At 35.8% G+C, this 17812-nt stretch overlaps 1 long non-coding RNA gene across 2 annotated transcripts; it reads left to right on the forward strand.

Moving 5' to 3' along the window:
• Window positions 1-14338: 14338 nt before the first annotated feature.
• LOC109396299 (uncharacterized) lies at window positions 14339-17552 on the forward strand. Of its 2 annotated transcripts, none has more exons than XR_002126827.1 (2): window positions 14339-15850; window positions 17216-17552. It is a non-coding gene; the product is annotated as an uncharacterized LOC109396299 (long non-coding RNA). The 2 variants fall into 2 exon arrangements; XR_002126826.1 differs by having other exon boundaries at window positions 14339-15596.
• Window positions 17553-17812: the final 260 nt, after the last annotated feature.

A 17812-nucleotide genomic window follows, 5' to 3' on the forward strand; every position in this document is an offset into this window, starting at 1 on the left:
AATAGACATTTCTCCAAAGAAGATATATGAAAGGTTAACATGTACATGTACATGCAAAGATGCTCAATAGCTTGACATCAATAGTCATTAGGGAAATGAAATTTAAAACCACAATGAGATATCACCTCACACCTGTCAGAATGGTCATCATCAAAAAAAAAAAAACAAGAGATAACAAATGCTGGCATGGGTATGGACAAAAGGAACCCCTGTGCACTGTTGTTGGGATTGCAAAGTGGTATAGCCTCTATGGAAAACAGCATGGAGCCTCCTCAAAAAACTAAAAATGGAACTACCATATGATCCAACAATTCTACTTCTGGGAACATATCCAAAGGAAACAAAATAGTAACTTGTAAAGATATTTGCATGTTCATAGCAACATTTTACAATAGCCAAGACAGGAAAACGCCTAAGTGTCCATCAATGGATGAATGGATAATGAAATTGTGATACACAAATAAATATTACTCAGCCATGGTTGGACCTTGAAGACATTATGCTAAGCAAAACAAGTCAGGGTAAGACAAATAATATACAATCTCACTTATATGTGGAATCCAAAAAAAAAGAAAATTACAAAGAGATCAGACTTATGGTTACCAGAAACCAGCAGCAGAGATTGAGGGGAGGGGGAATTAGAGAAAGGTGATCTATCAAAAGGGGCAAACTTCCAGTTTTAAGAAAAATAAGTACTAGAGATGTAATGTACAATATGATGACTATAGCTAGGACTGCTGTATGATATATAGGAAAGCTGTTAAGGGAGTAAATCCTAAGAATTCTCATCATATGGAGAAAATTTTTTTTCTTTATTGTATCTGTATGAGAAGGTGGATGTTAGCTGAAACTATTGTGATAATCATATATATATATATATATATATTTATATACATATATAAATCAACCATCATACTCATACTATATGCCTTAAGCTTATAGACTGATACATGTCAAATATTTCTCAATAAAACTGGGGGGAAAGAGTTCTCATCATAAGAAGAAAAAAATGTAACTACGTGTGAGGATAGATTTTATCTAGACTTATTGTGTAGTTTATTTGTTGTTACCCTCACCCATAGGCATGAGATGGATACCCACCCAAAATGTGATTCAGATTTCAACACTCCTGATGCCACAGATGCACCAGGAGGGTGTAAGAAATTTCATTGCTCATGTAGTGAAACTTTCTAGGGAGAGTAGGGCAGGCTTCCTAAACAGGTCCAGAATGGCTTGAGACGGGTGGAGGGGAGAAGAGGCTGGACTTGTGGGTTTTATGGTAGCTAGGGCATGGAGTTAGGAGTGGAAATTCCTACACAGTGTCCAGGTCCTTTGTGGTTGAATTTCCCACCAGCAACAAAGCAAAGAGCACCTAGACTTCCTTATCATCCTGCCCAGATGTGGGGCAAAAGGGAATGGGAGACGAGTAGGGCTTGATATTTGTCAATAGTCAGAGATCAAAAATGGAGTCAGAGTCTTTATTACATATGCTTCGAGTTAGGTGTTGTTTTTATATTTTTTACTCCAATAAACAAAACAATATAGTTGTTATATACTTATGTACTTTAAAAATGACTGTAGTGGATGCTTGCCTTTCTGACACTTTTATTTCACTCTTTGCACATTGTACAGTACATGCCTGAAAAGTTTGGGTGGAATTTAACTTCACCCTTATCCCCAAATTAATCCAATCAGGATAATCTAACCCCAGCCTACGGTGTTTCGCCAGTCATAAGAAATGCTTCAGGACTTCTGCCAATCACAGGACTTTTGCCCCCAAATTAGCTCCCTTTCTACCCCTGGATGTGAATGAGAAACCATGTGATTCTTGTTGCTGAAGGCAGTCATTTGTGACCAAGGAAATAAAAGGGACATGAAGCTGGAATCCTGATCAAATAATTTATGGCATTGTAGAAAGGCAAAAGGATGTAAAGAACAAACTGAAAGTTTTAAATAAGCACTTTTCCTGCCCCTTCCTTTTCCTAGACTGGATTATTCGGTTATGTGAGCCTTCAAATCAAATTGCCAGAGTTTGATTTTTAAGCTAGTGATCCTCATTGGTACTGAATATTGTTTAAGTCCATTTGAATTTATTATCATTACACTTGACCTCAAAGTACTTTAGTGTACTTAATGTGCTATAAATGTGCACATGTGTGTTGCTGAATTTACTTTATCCTCTAAAGGTCCTTGGTTGTGGTAATCTAGAATTCGCCTTTTAGAAGTGTTCAGCTAGTATTTCATCAGAAAGTCTACATTCCAAATATCGCCACAAAAACTGCTTCAGCTTCCATTACTTTTCATTAACTCCTAATCACTAGAATGAATGTTATAAATGGGTTTTCATAGGTGAAAATCGGAGTTTGTTGATTATCATAATGGATGTTATAAATTGACGTTCATTGATGAACCAATAGTGTTCATGCTATATAGATTGGATACAATATTTCAGAGAGAGTCCCTACCTTGCATGACCAAGGTTATAAGAAGCTAGTAAGCTTTGTAGTCTACATTTTTAGGAAGAGTACCCTCTGGCCTCAAACCTAAATGTCTAAAATTCTAATAATCTTAAGCATGCCAAAGGTGCAACAGTTTAATTTTTGCTTAACTAAACGGAGAATCATGCTCATTGTGGACACGACTGGAGACATCTTGCTTATTCTGGAGACAAGGAATAAATCATTGGTACCTTACCCTCCTCGATCCATGTTCACTTTTGGAATATCTCCTATGCAGTTGTCGTCAAACTGAGATTTCAGGAGGGGCTGTTAACTAAATTCAGAGTGGCAGAGCATGAAGGAAGTAGAAATTCCAAGATATAAAAACTTGGACTCCACATAGTTTCTGGCCATGGTTACTTGCCTACAGAAATAACAAGAAGCAAATGGTTTAAAAACCTAATACTAAAGGGGAAATATATTGGTTTATAAACTTCAAGCCTGATTGGTAATAGCCTGTGACTTTTTAATCTTAGGACAATCCTCAGATTTATATACTCAACCTAATAGGAAATGAGCTGCCAAAATTGTGTAACCATCTGAAAAGAGTATCTTCCCCAATGACCATATCAGACGAGGCCATACAGGACACAAGAGCAAAGCACAGCAACTGCCCAAAGAACACACACCATTGCCAGCCAGGAGTCCTTACTATTTCTGTCACAGACTATGACCGGGATCAGTAACCATTGTGTAATGTTTCCAGATATCCTATTTTTAATTGGGAGTTTTTATTGCAATGGCTTGGTCCTTTCTCTTCCACTGCATTTTGTATTTGTTGGGAGTAGGTAACTTGTCACTGGTTTGTAGACCATAAGGCACCCCAGGTGATGCTAACACACTTTGGAGAGACAGAAGCTATTTGCTAATCATAGATATTTGCTAATGACAGCAGAAGGGTATATTATAGTTAGTTGAGCTGGTAGTTGTTATCAAAACAAGCATTTCACTCCTCCTCATTGTGTAGCGGTCAGGTATATTGAACAACATTGACCCTAACCTTTCCCAAGATTAGTCCTGACTGGTGTAAACCGGAAGTTATTCCCAAATCCCTTGCCACAGTTAGTGAGGTCAGGGGGACCCAGTCCTAAGTCAAAATCACAGCCTTACTCTAACCATATGAATTGTATCAGGGATCATCCAACAAGCACAAAGCTCAGGATAATTGTCCAGTGGTTGTTGGAATGAACTTTCTACTTGAGGATATAAGTGGTGAAGCATGTAATTGCTATGGCTTTTAACAGTCATACTGTGACCATGAAGGAAACCAGTCTGAGACAAAGGAGGTACAGCTGGGAGAAAAGAGTTGATATGATTCAGAGAAATGGAACTGTTTGATCAAATTAATTCTAAAATTTCCTTCACCTCTGTGGGACTCTTTATTTATGTAAATAATTCCTATGTATTACTTAATCTAGTTTGAATTTGGTTTTCTATTACTTTTAATCCCAAAATCTTTCAATGGTAGACGAATTCTCTATCTCTAGCTTCATATTGAATGTCAGAAAATGAATTGTCATTTCTTAAAATGGAAAAAGAGCCTCATTTACCTTCTTTCATTTGCCCATGCCCACATTAGAGAGAGATAAAATGAGCTACTGTCCGAGAGCAGTTCTTTCAGATTCATACGATACTCAGCTTTCACCTTAAACCAATGGAAAACTATTTCAAGTATTGATTTGTAATATATAGAAAGAATGTAAAGAGTAAACTGTGAAAGTTTTAAATAAGCCCCTTCTATATCTATATCTTTAAATAAGATACTCCAATCAGATCTCCTTTGAATTCTGTGTAGCATGTAACTCATTTATGAAATCTTCACTAGAAAATACATGATCCCCAACTTCTCACTCTTTCGTAAATTGTCACTGGTTTGCATAGTTTAACTTGATTCATAGCTGGACAAGAATCACTTTCTTAATGTTCGAAAATATGAACTGCTTCTATTGTTACCGCAGGCCCTAATACAGAAAAGAGGGCCCAAGCCATCATGTCATCTATTTAATCATTACAATAAATTAATAAAAACTAATTTACATGATCAGTTGCCTTTAAGAGCTCCAAATAATTCAGAAATGTGGTAACTATAGATAGAAAGCATGTGTACCTACTTTATTTCCTTTACTCTTCATTCTATCCTAGAAAAAAGGTATTAACTTGTATATGTAAAACTAAACTTTCTAAAACATTAGAAATGAATGCTGGAATATGTTTTAATTCTCAGTGAATTCTAACACCTGTTATTCACATAATTCTCAATGCTTTAAGTAAATGTCATGTCTCTGACTGCTAAACACTACATTTTATGACACATATTGAAAAATCAAAAAATGAGCTAGGTGTTAGCAATAGAGCTTCTATATCAAACTATCATATTGCTTCCTTAGAAGTTACTCTACCACTTTTGTAGATGGAGCAAACAATACTCTGGGCAGAAAGCCATCAAGAGCTTCTACAATCAAGATAAATTGAGTTTGAATTAAACTTTTTCAAACTGTTTGGTGCACCACAAAATTAACACATCATGAGAAAACTCTGAAGTTTGAAAAATTTAGTTTGAAAGAACGTGGTTGAACCCCAAGCAACATTCTCCTAAGAGTCTGATCACTCTTTTAAGTTGACCAGACAAAGCAAAGTATTACATATGAACAGGGGATGGCCCTTCCATTTATTTCTCTTTATGTTCTGGATATTAAGTGATTCTAATTATAAAGAGAATTTTATTTCCTTATGTTTAACTTTAACAGCATAGAAAAAAAATCATCCAAACATCTGAAAAAAACTTATCCCTATTGGAGACCAACTCTGCCTGCAATTTTGTTATATTGTCAATTCAGGAGTAACTGGTTACAATTTAAATTATAAATAAAGACTAGTCAAATTGTTAATTTTCTAAGTTCGAAAGCATGGTTATGAGGATACAAAGCACAGTGTACCAAACCTGCAGGGTCTAAACCTGTTTCTGGCAATAAGCCATAAATCCACTGCTTTTTTGGGAGGGGGAGGGGAATTCACTAATAGCTAAGGTATTGTTTTGTCTATTTTTCATATTATAAGGTTTTATATTATTAAATGCATTTATTAGAACCTTTGTTTAAGATGTGTATCTTAAACCCCAGTATCAGTTAATAATTTGCCTAAGTTTTCTACCAAAGTTTACAATGTAATAAATGTTAATGTCTTTAAGTAATAATAATGCCTAGAGATTGTGAGAATAAAATTAGCTTTTACCTTAGTGAAGTTATTTTTAAGTAAAATCAGGTGTATGCAATGCCCGAAATCTAGGCTCTTAAGGAAATATTTCGTAATCAGGCTCCTGAGTAAAATGTGGATTATGAGTTCTGTTACAAGGAGTATGAACAATGGTATGCTCTTTGCTTTCCAGTACAATACTAGGAATCCTTGATCACTGTGTGCTTACCTCTTGCATAGGCAACATTTCCCCCAAGTTTATAATAGCATAAAGATTTACTGTTAATATGTAGTGACTGTGAATATGCTTCACAGTCACTACATATAATATATATATAAAAAAACATCCAATTATAGTATTCACTAAAATATATATTCATGTTCATAGAAATTTACTCCCCCCATCAACCTCAACAAAATTATTCTCTTTTGATTTTCTGCCTTTTCAGACTATTCTTTATCCAATTCACAGGGTGCTCTTCTTCCACGTTCTGCTTCAATGTAACTGTTCTGAAAGCTTCCATCCTTTGTTGTCTTCTCACTGGGATTTAGCCATTCTCTGTGGGTAATTTTTCTACTCACCACAGACCTTAACCTTAATGCAAATGATTCTGAAAAACACAGGTGTCTTCTGTATAAAATCTTCTCTCTCAGCCTACATTAATAAACTCTATATGACCACCCAAAACCCATTCACCATCTCCACATTTGATGATCTCATGGAAGATTTTTTTAACTCTCCAGCCCAGCATTATCTCTTGAGCTCAGAATAGATTTTATAGCTGCCAACTAGTTATGCATCTAGATGGCCACAGTCAACTTACTTTTTCCAGAACAAACTCATTATCCATCCTCCGCAAAACCTATCCATCCAACCTCGTTTAGTTGCTTTTGTTAGCATCTGCATTACTTAGGACACTAGTTTTACCTCCTTTAACAAAGGCTTGAAAATAATAGTGGCTTAAACAAGGTAAGTCTTGATTTCTATCTCACATATAAACATAAGCATAAGCAGCCCAGGGCTGATATGGTGTGGCTCCATGGAGACCCAATTCATCCGCCTTACATCTTGCTCTCCCATTTTTAACACCTGGCTCTCTTTGCATGGTTTAATATACACGCTCCAGCTCCTGCTATCACATCTGCATTCTAAGTGGAAGAAAAAGGGAAAAGGGAAAGTGAAAGTAATACCTCTCCTTTTTAAGCGCAGGGCGTAAAAGACACACATTTCAATTCACATTCCATTGGCCAGAACTTTGCCACATAGCCCTGCATAGCTACAAGATAGTTGGGACATGTCCTCTTCAGCTCCGCAACTTTACGGCCTGCTAAAACTCAAGGATTGTATTACAAAAGAGGAAGGCGATAATATATACTGGGGAACAGTAATCAATCCCCCTCGTACCCAATTTCATAAGAGGCTCCTTGACTCTCTTTACTTCTCTACCGCTGCTGTTTTGTTAATGTATATGTGTTTTCTATGTAAAGGAACACTGGATGGTTTTTGATCCTATAACCTGAATGGGATACAAAAGAATACATTCACCAAACCAGGCGACATAACATGTACCTAAGGCTGTGTTAATTCCCTCTAACAAAGTAGATTAACTCTAACAAAAACACCACATCTGGCATCATTAGTAGCTTTGATCAGGCATACAAGTTGGTTGAGCCTGAGAGAGCCTACAGTCATCTTCTAGGATCCATCCAGTTTCTGCATGAGCCAGACAAGTGAATCAAATGGACTTATAATGGGAACCACCACCACTGCATCCTTTAGAGCTAGGGTCAGCAAACTTTTTCTGTAGAGGACCTAATAGATAATATTTTAGGCTTTGCAGGCCATGTAATCTTCGCAACCAGGAATCCACTGTAAGCTAAACCTTAAACAGAACTCCATTTTTTAACTGCCTCTCATATGTTCCCATGTTAACTGGGAGCCCCGGTGATGTGCTAAGTTTCCTGATATCAGTGTCAACTATGGCTCAGTGTCCAACTATTTTTGAGATGTTTGAGTGCACATTACTGGAGTAAGTGGCCTTTTGTCTCTTTTGGGAAGGACTGTGGGAATCATAATGAGGTACGCTTGCTATGNTAATGATAAAAACTAATATTTATTGAGCACTTGCTATATGCCTGGCATTCACATATAAATCCATTATCTATCTTGTCATCACAATAATCCTGCAAAGTAAGTATGTTAATATATTCACTTTTCAGATGAGGATACAAACTTAGGGAGGGTAACCTGACCAAGTGGCAGAGCAGGACTCCAAGCCAGGCCTACCCAACAGATTTCTTGATTCACTATAGCACACTGCCCCTGAGTTTCACATCACTTGTTTATCAGTGAATCTAAATCCTGCCACCACCCTGAAGTCTTTCTCCCCTCCCCTCAATAATCTGTGTCTTTTTTATCAAGTGTACAATTCGGTGGCTTTTAGTATATTCACAGCGTTGTGCAACCATCACCACAATCTATTTTAGACCATTTTCATCATGCAAAAAAGAAACAACATACATTTTGTCAGTTCCCTCCATCACTCCCATTACCCTACTTCATTCCTAGGCAACCACTAGTCCACTTTATGTCTTTGTAAATTTGCCTATTCTAAACATTTCATGCAAAGGGAATCATGCAATATGTAGTCTTTTGTAACTGGCTTCTTTCACATTGCATTGTGTTTTCAAAGTTCATTTATACATTCATCAGTCAATGGACATTTCAATTGTTTCTACTTTTTGGCTATTATGAATAATGCTACTGTGGACATTCATATACAAGTTTTAGTGTCAACATATGTTTTCATTCTCTTGGGTATATACCTAGAAGTGAAATTGCTGTGTCATATGGTAAGTCTATGTTTAACATTTTGAGAAATTACCAGATTGTTTTCCAATGTGACATTCCCACCAACAATGTATAAGGGTCCTAATTTCTCCATAAGGACTCTTCTTATCTCCTCTAGAACTTATGGCTCTATTACTTTTCAGGATACTTTCCATAAGCCCACCCATTTTATTGTTTACCTTTGTTGTGTATGTGTCTGCAGGCCTATATCCTAATAGGTTGTGACCTTCTACAGTGGAAACATGGCTCCTACCCTCAACAGGATCAAGTTTGGAGGAAGACAGTCAAATCCGATATTAAAGTGATAATAAGCAGTAAAAAAGTTTATTGTTAAAATGTGGAGAAGGACCTCACTCAACCACGATAAACAGGAAGTACTTCTCATTAAATGTAAAGCTCAAGATGAGTCTTGAAGANATCTCCGGCCTAATGAGGAGCACCACCAATCTACTGTTTAGAGATGCGAGTGCTCCTCTCACCAGCACATTCCTTATGGCCTCAGTAAATTGTGTGTCCTCTGGACCTTCCCATGGAACGTATTCTCACAGCCTGCCATCCATATCTGTACATCCATTCCAGCATGCCTCTTTTCCTGAGCTGCTCCCTTCTCCAGCCTTCTGCCATGACAATCCTAGCATTTCCACTTTGCTTAGCATGGTCTATCTGTCTTGGTTGGCATTTAACTATCTCTGAAATTCAGCCACCCTGACCTTAAAGTCTTGCTCTTGGTCCTCAGCTTTCTCCACTCTCTCCTGGCAGGACATGAGAGTTTCTTTGTGTGCAAAGAGACCCCTTCACCTTCCACTTGGCTTTTAATTGCATGTTATTTACTCTCAATTGTTCACTATCCTTCTGTCGAGCATTAGTGCTGCTTAGCAATAGATAGCCAATCCCATTAGCTTTATAGCTACCGTATTCTCTATATATCGCAAATACCTGATCCATTTTGCCAATTACCCAACAGTGAAAATTTTCACAATTGGACCACTACCTTGTACAAGGAACCATCTGTGTCCCATGTACCACCAATGATGAGGTTTTCATTGCCAGCAGGCAATGAATGACTCAGGTCAAAATCCTATCTTATCACCTATTCTCTTAGCCCATTCCTTGTACCAGTGGCATAGGTTGCATCTTCAGGAAGCAGAAGCTGAGACAGAATTTGGAGTGCAGGATGCTTATTAGGGATCAAACCTTTGATAGGAAGGAAAATGGAAGCAGGGTTGGGCAGAGGGATAAGTTGAACAGTGATGCTGACAGAACAGAGTTTTAGCTGACCCAGCAGAAAGCTGTGAAACAAGTATGCTTTTCAGAGTCCTGCATCAGGTCAAAATGACAAGACCTTTGTATTATCACTTCTCTCAGTTACCACAAGAGATTACCCTCAGAAGGGTACGACCTTTGGAAAGACAACTTTCTGCACCTAAGCAGACCCTGAAAAAGCTGACAGCTGTGAGAGGCTGGCGGTACTTCCTGCAACTGAGTAGGAAGTCCTCCTTGAAGGAGAATCTGGTGGTGTATCTCTATATCTGGCATATTAACCCACTTGCAATTTTCTCCAGTGGCTGAAGCATTCTCATCTTTGTGCATTTGAACATGTTGTCACCTTTTCCAGGCATACTCTTTCCCCTGGGAAATCTCTGAAATTTCTAAGCTATATCAGTTGCCCATTCTCTGAAGCCTGATTACAAACTATTTATGCCATTATTATAGCCATTCTCAAGCTACATTATAATAATTTACTTATACCTATTGCCCAGTATATTGTGAACTCCTTGAAGACATGGATTATGTGTTTCATTTTTGTATCCACAGCATCTAAAACAATGTCTTTCACATAAGAAACATTAAGTAAATATTTCCTAAATAAATGAGAAAACGTGTTTCTTTTTGCCCTATCCCCGATATTAAAATTAGACCCCCCCAAATTTCTGAAATAACTCTTTTACTTCCCTTGTTGCATTTTTACAATTTTAAATTAATGACAGACTAGACAGTAATATTGGAATCTATATACTCAATTCAGACTACTTCCCAAGCTCTGCATTCATATATCTTACTACCTGATGGACGTTTTCTTCTGACTATCCCAAGACATCTCAGAGGGCATGTCTCAAAAAACATATCTCAAAGGACATGCATAATTTTCTATCCCTAAGCCTGCTCTTTCTTCTCTTGACGGTGCTACCTAATCACTCCAGCTAGAAAACTGAGAGCCTCCCTAAACTTCTTTTGCTTTCATTGTCCATGTTCACCAAATCCTGATCACTTAACTTTCTAAATGATTTCAGCCATGTCTTCTCTTTTCTGTTCTCTCCTTTTTCCTAATACTTATAGCCAATTCAGGTACTCCTCCAATTTTGTGGACAAATTCTTAAGTGATCTCCCTATCTTCAGTTTTATTTTCTTAAAATCCATGCTTCACCACACTTTCCCAAATAACATTATACTAAATGGTGAGGGACTCAAAGCTTTTCTGCTAAGATCAGAAACAAGGCAAGGATGTCCCCTCCCAGCACTGCTTTTCAACATCATAATAGTAGTCCTAGCTAATAAAAGACAAAAAAAAAGGAAATAAAAGGTGCACAGCTTGGAAAGGAAGAAATAAAACTATCTTTCTTTGCAAATGACATGATTGTCTATGAAAATCGGAAGGAATCAAAACACTCCTGGAATCAAAAGTGATTATAACAAGGTTACAAGATACAAGGTTAATATAAAAAAGTCAATTGCTTTTCTATATACCAGCAATGAACAAGTGGCATTTGAGATTACAAATACATTGCCATTTACATTAACACCTCCAAATTTGAAATACTTAGGTATAAATATAACAAAATATGCAAAATATGTACAAGAGTTATATGAAGAAAACTACAAAGCTCTGTTAAAAGACATCAAAGGGGCTGGCCGAGTGGTTCATTTGCTTAAGAGCTCGCTCAAGGTGTGAGCTCTGAACAACAGTTGTTCAATGCCCGCCTGAGCTGAGCTGCCAACAGGTGTCAGGATGGTTCAGCTGGAAAAAAAAAAAAACGATATCAAAGAACTTAATAAATGGAGAGATATTATATGTTCATGGTGGAAAGACTCAATATTGTCAAGACATCAGTTCTTCCCAATTTGACTTATAGATTCAATGCAATTTCAATCAAATCATTGCTATTTATTTTTTGGATACAGACAAAATAATTCTAAAGTTTATATGGAGAGGCAACAGACCCAGAATAGCCTATTCAATATCGAAGAAGAAAAACAAAGTCAGAGGACTGATACTACACAATTTCAAGACTTGCTATAAAGCTGTAATAATCAAGACAACATGATATTGGTGAAATAGACAAAATAGATCAATATAACAGAATAGAGGGCTCAGAAATAGAATCATCTAAATATATTCAACTGGTCTTTGACAGGAAGAAAGGCAATACAATAAGCAAAGATAGTCTTTTCAATAAATGATGCTAGAACAATTGTACATCCACATGTAATAAAATGAATCTAGACACAGACCTTACACTATTCACAAAAAACTAACTCAAATGAATCACAGAGCTAAACATGAAATGCAAGACTATAAAATTTCTAGAAGATTACATAGTAACCTCTTGTATGCTGATGACTTTTTGGTAAAACACCAAAGGCACAATCCATGAAACAAATTATTGAGAAGCTGAACTTCATGAAAAGTAAAAACTTCTGCTCTGTGAAAGACAATGTCAAGTAAATGAGAAGACAAGCCACAGTCTGGGAGAAAATATTTGCAAAGGACACTTCTGATAAAGGCCTGTTATCCAAAATACACAAAAACTCTAAAAACTCAACAATAATAAAATGAACAACTCAAAAATGGGCCAAAAACCTTACCAACAACTCACCAAAGAAAATGTACAAATGGCAAGTAAGCCAATGAAAAGATGTTCAACATCATATGTCAGTAGGAAATTGCAAAGTAAAATGAGACACTCCCACACACTTATTAGAATAATCAAATTCCAAAACACTGACAACACAAAATGCTGGTGAGAATGTGGAGCAATAGGAGTGCTCATTGATTACTGGTGGAAATGAAAAGTGATACAGCCACTTTGGAAGACAGTAGCAGTTTCTTACAAAATAAACATACTCTTACCATATGTTTCGGTAACTATGCTCCTTGATATTTACCCAAATGAACTGAAAAGTTATGCCCATACACACAAAAAACTTGCATACAGATGTTTATAGTAGTTGTATTGATAATTGCTAAAACTGAAGGCAACCACAATGTCCTGCAGAGGTGAGTAGATAAACTGTGTTTCATCCAAGCAATTGAAAATTATTCAGTGCTAAAATGAAATGAGCTATCAAGCCATGAGAAGATATAGAGAAAAAACATAAATAAGATTACATAATCCAATTTGAAAAGGCTACATAACATACTGGAAAAGGCAAACTGTGGAGACAGTAAAAAAAAATTAGCATTTGTCAGAGGTTAGGAGAGAGGGAGAGATGAATAGGCAGAGCACAGAGGATTTTTTTTTTTTATTGTTAGTTTCAGGTGTACAGAACAATGCAATAGTTATCCTTTTCACCCTTACAAAGTAACAACCCCCCTCCCCCCATGGCACAGAGGATTTTTAAAGCAGTAAAAATACTTTGTATGTTGGATACATGTCATTATACATTTGTTAAAACCGATATAATATACAATACAAAAATGACTCCTAATGTAAACTATGGACTTTGAGTATAATGACATGTCAATGTAGGTTCATTTATTGAAATACATATACCACTCTGGTGTGAGATGCTGATAGTGGGGTATGTTGTGCATGTGTAGAGATAGGGGGATATGGTAATTCTCCATACTTTCCACTCAATTTTGCTGTGAACCTAGAAGTACTCTAAAAAATAAAGTTTATTTAATTTATAAAAACTGAAAATGCCTATAATGAAGATAAGGCCTTCAAGATAAGGTATCAACATCATAAATCAACTAATGACCGAAGTCATTTTTAAATACCGTATTTGCCGACGTATAAGACGATTTTTTGGCCCTGAAAAATATGCCTCCAAGTGGGGGGTCGTCTTATACGCCAGGTACACTTCAGATAGACTGCCCATAGTGCTTGCCCCGTGCCATAGTGGCCTCCCGATGCCCGCCTACTTCATTCCACATACTGTTCAGGCATCAGCAGCGCTGCTGGGTGTATGCTCGGCTGTTATGCGATTTTGCTGTTATGTGATTTTACCACACTCGCAAAATCGCACACAGCCGACCATATAACAAACTCTGTATTTTGAGTGGAAATGTTAGGGGGTCGTCTTATACGCCGAGTCGTCTTATACGCCGGCAAATATGGTAAGTCATTTAAATTCTATGACCATGGTGGCTGTCTTTTACTTTTTGATTGGTATTCATAATGCAAATTATATATAAAAAAAGCAAAAGAAGAACTTTATATAATACATGATAATATTATATTATATCACATACAATGCTATCAGTGTCCCTGTTTGATTTATAAATATTTATTTTAGAAGGGTTTACTACAATATAGAATTCAGATATATCTTATTTGATTAAATGGTGACTTGACATGGAGTTCACAGATATGTAATCAAAGTGTGAGTAGAATTGTTTCTAAGGTGAAAAATAAATTTGATTTATACAACTTTCCCTCTTTTTCAGTTACATGATATTCAACAAACATTGACTTTAAAAGCATATTATATATGGTTAATATTTAAAGGTTTAAAGTAATTATTTACCAATGTATGATATCGATATCATTGAAAACAGAATTTAGGAAGTTAAAGGACCTTTGATATTATTTTATTTATACTTCTCCCTGAATTCAGGATCTATTTATCCACATGTAAGCAACAATTCGGCAGAAACCAGTGTTAAACCTCCCACATAAGTTTTTCTTATTTTAAAGTAAAATAAATTAACAATAAGTGAAAAACATTTTACTGAGTTTGCATGTAAACAGACCCAGAAAGTTAAAAGATTGAGAGTTAACAAAGGATTTTAGTTCTATTATAATTTCAACTTTCACCTACATCATAAAGAACATAAGGAAAAACTATATTTCTATTTTAGAAGGTAAGAACCTTCTAAAGCAAGATCAGATGCTTGGACTTTTAAGATAGTCAAAATTTTTATAAAAGTGGACTTTTTTTTTTTTACAACATTAGCACTCCATTAAACAGCAGGAAGGTACTTATTCATGTTTCTACAAGCTTTTTTTTCTTCAGAAAGAAAATTTCCATTTATTTGAAGATCATTCATTGCTGGTATCACTCTTACAAAATGTAGTTTCCCAATGTCAGGAATAGGATAACAAAATAACACATGTCCTTCTGTGCAAAAGTAAATAGAGTTGATTACAGAAGCCAATGGAATACCTCATTGGATACTGGATTATTTGTATCCCTCCTAAAATATGAGTTTTGAGTAGTTCCATGTCTATTCTGAATCTTTTAGTTATTGATTTAGTAAGGGATGGTATTTGGTCAGGTGGTAATGAATAAATGAATAATATCACCCAGCAATATGGCAGTTTTAATATGGTCAAAAGCCAGATACACTTGTGGTCCTTCCAACTCAAACAGCATTTCTAATGTTATTAGGTTGGTTTTTGGCATTCTCTTTAAGAATAAGAAAGCACTATATTTTTATACATGAAATAGGACTTGTTAAGGTGGATATAGGAAAATTTAGCATGTTAATTACTAAGAGTCTGTTTTTCTTGCAAACTGAGGAGAATATTTTTTGCCATTGTTTTCATGCAATGCTTTGGGGATATTTGAAGATGCAGGGAAATGTCATGGTGAAAGTAACAGTAGTTTTGGGTTTTTGTTTTTTTTTAAGCTTGGATTAGTTAGACTCATTACAACTATTCTGGATCCATTTTTGGCTAAATGAAGAGGAAAGTTTTACCAGCTGATGGCCATTTGATGACCTGCATGGAAAGAATTGGTAGACTCAGAAAAGCACAATTGAGAGAAGTGATCACATCGCAAAATATGACATCATTCTTTGGCACCAGCTGGCACCCTGGGCATGGAGAGTGAGTTATACTCTCAACCCTGAATTTTCCCCTTTAGATTACCTTTGTGGCTCACCAGAGGGCAGTGTGCAGTAATCAGCTCTACTGCTTCATACATTGGATGCCTCCTATGGAAAAGCCAAGGTCAAAATCATCAGAACCAGACAACAGGCAAAATAATAGATTATGGAAGTTGTTTTGTTAGATTTGTTGTACTTGTATCCTCTGTGTGGAACTCTTAATATTGAGAAATTAATCACCATGTGAAATATAAGGTAATGACTTTGTAGTAAATTCTGTATTAGCTTCAAATTTATGACAATAATTTTGGGATTGCTGAAGTCAATTCCCCTATTTAGACTTACAAATGCATAATATTATCCAAAGGTGGTAAATTCCCTTCTTTTACATATCTCACACCTGAAGTCTTGAGGTTTTCAATCTTATAGATTAAGTAATTCAGTGAATATTTATCAAACAATTGAAACTATAACAAGATAAATCACCTATAAATCCTGTTCAAAACGTGTTTGAAATCTATCAAAGGATTAAAGTGTAAATGAAAAATTAAGTACATGATCAAAATTGTACAACATGGGAGATACATGCACAGTATAGTATTATGAGAATTCAGAGGATAGAGCAATGAAGCCTTTTGGAAGGGGTTCAGAATCTGAGCTTGAGGGTGATAAAAGCACATCCTAGATAAAGGAAACATCATGGATGTAGAAAGTTAAAGGACCTAGGAGCCTGGAGCATGTAAAAGGTAGTAGTTGGAAATAATGCTAGAGAACTATATTGTGAATAGTTCCTTGAGTGTATGGAATACCAGGCATGCTCCAAAAACTGAATTAAAAACAGGAAGTTGTAGGAGGGAAGATTAGCATTAGCACTGTATACTAAGAAAATTGATACGGCAGCATTGCGTGGGATGGACTGGATAAGTAAGAATTCAAAGGTAGGGAGTTGAGTTTAAAGACTATTTCAATAATCCTGTAGGCTTTGAGATTGGTGGGGGGAAATGCAAGCAAGAGATACTGTAAAAGTAGAATTGGTATAAAAAAATAGAAAAAGTAAAAACTATGTAGGTGTGGATGGGGTAAAGAGAGAAAGAAATCAAAGCATAGCTTGAGGTTTTGAGCTGATGTGGGAGAAGGGCAACTTCATTCACTGAAATGTAAGACCCAGGAGAAACAGGTTTGGTTTAGAAATTGATACATTTACCAAGAAACTTAAATAGAAAATCCCAGTCAAAATCTTTATGAGTTAAATACTTCTCTTTTTTTTCCCCAAGTTAATTCGGATGAATTTGGAGGACTGATTAGCTTTGATATCCCCAAAAGTCTAGTCGAACAACACATTTTTGTTTATTAAAATGTATTGAAATCTTTAAATATAAAAATATAATGGAGTTTATTGTTCACTCAAGAATAACAGACTTGAATTACATCATTACATTAAATGGCCAGAATTGCAAGGTGTTCTCCCATCACTGAAGGAAACAGGTTTGTTAAATTTAGTGATGTTGAAAGTGTAAAAATATACTAATTTTACCAAATGGTGAATTTCTGCTTAATAAAAAAAGAAAAGAATTGCAAACTTTTTGATGTAACCATGTTTTATGCATTTTTTCCTAACAGAAAAAATACGATGGAACATTTAATAGAATCAATAAGAATCTCGGTGAAGAAAAAGAACAAATACAACTTCATTTAATACTTTTAAACATCTTTTATGTATTAACTGGAAAGGCATGTAATGGAGTCCCATTTGCTCAAACACATTGTAATATTTTTCCTCAACTTGGTTGACAGTTACAAAACTCAGAGACCAAGCTGTGAAAGAAACTTTTTCAGTTGAAGCATCTGCTTTTATGACAAACTTTTCAGTCAATCATATGGGAAGGTTTGGGGAGTTGCCTTGAGTTTATCTGTTAATTTTTCTACTCAGATTAAATAAATGACATCATAAGTGGTATGCACTTGTTTCTTGGCCACTACAAAAATCTAGTAGTAAATTTTCCATAGTTACTTGAGTTCTATAATTCTACTTTCACTCCTGACCCTTGAAGCACCTGTTAATCAGACAGCTCTTGTCTATACTTGTGGACCCTATAGTTTGAATTGTTTTTTGTTTTTTTTTTCTGTGTAAACCACAAAGGAGTCTTCTATGTGTTGATCATATCCATTTTTACCTATATAATTATTTAGAACAAAAATAAGCATTTCATCTTGATG

The sequence above is a fragment of the Hipposideros armiger genome, unplaced genomic scaffold (genome assembly GCF_001890085.2).
Source record: "Hipposideros armiger isolate ML-2016 unplaced genomic scaffold, ASM189008v1 scaffold_513, whole genome shotgun sequence".
NCBI lineage: Eukaryota > Metazoa > Chordata > Mammalia > Chiroptera > Hipposideridae > Hipposideros > Hipposideros armiger.